The following is a 902-nucleotide window of genomic DNA, read 5'->3' as shown; positions in this document are numbered from 1 at the left end:
TGCACTTAGATCTTTGTTATAGATTTATTATAGAATGTTCCGTGGTTTCTATGGTTTTATAGTGAAATCTATATGCTTCTCTGTGCGAGTTCCTTTTGGTCAGAGACTGAATCACATTAATCTTTATGTCTTCCACATTTAGTAAAGTGACCACCTTGATATGTGTGAAATGCAAGAATGAAATACATCAATTTCCTAATCTCTAAAGCAGAACTAATAATTTATATGACCAGGACTAAAATAATGTAAATGATTTGGGAGCCTTTAGTGCACAGAGAGCAAGTCTGCACAGTCACAGCAAAGCTCTGATAACTTAGGTAAAATATCTGTTTTTTGACTCAGATAATCACCGGAATTTTCCACTTTGTTTGAATGAGAAACTTATTGAAAAGAGAGACAATGATCACAGGAACAATATAAAATAAATGAAGGGAGAGTCGTGGGGCATTTCTGTTCTACTTTACAAAACAGTTTGTAATTTGAGGGCAAATCTCTTAGCTCTGTGGATTGAAACATGGTCCTCAATATAAACTTTTTTTTTTTTTTAGATGGAGTCTCTCTCCATTGCCCAGGCTGGAGTGCAGTGGTGCAATTTCGGCTCATTGAAACCTCCACCTCCAGGGTTCAAGCAATTCTCCTGCCTTAGTCTCCTGAGTAGCTGGCACTACAGGTGTGCACCACCACGCCCAGCTAATTTTTGTATTTTTAGTAGAGACGGGGTTTCACCATGTTGGCCAGGCTGATCTCAATCTCTTGACCTCACGAGCCGCCTGCCTGGGCCTCCCAAAGTGCTGGGATTACAGGCATGAGCCACCATGCCTGGCCAACATAAACATTTTAAATATTTATGTTGTGTTTAATATCTAGAAAATAATATTGGTCAGAGCTATTGAGCAATGGGT

The sequence above is a fragment of the Trachypithecus francoisi genome, unplaced genomic scaffold (genome assembly GCF_009764315.1).
Source record: "Trachypithecus francoisi isolate TF-2019V2 unplaced genomic scaffold, Tfra_2.0 Lachesis_group1, whole genome shotgun sequence".
Classification (NCBI taxonomy): Eukaryota; Metazoa; Chordata; class Mammalia; order Primates; family Cercopithecidae; genus Trachypithecus; species Trachypithecus francoisi.
This window is presented reverse-complemented; position numbering follows the sequence as displayed.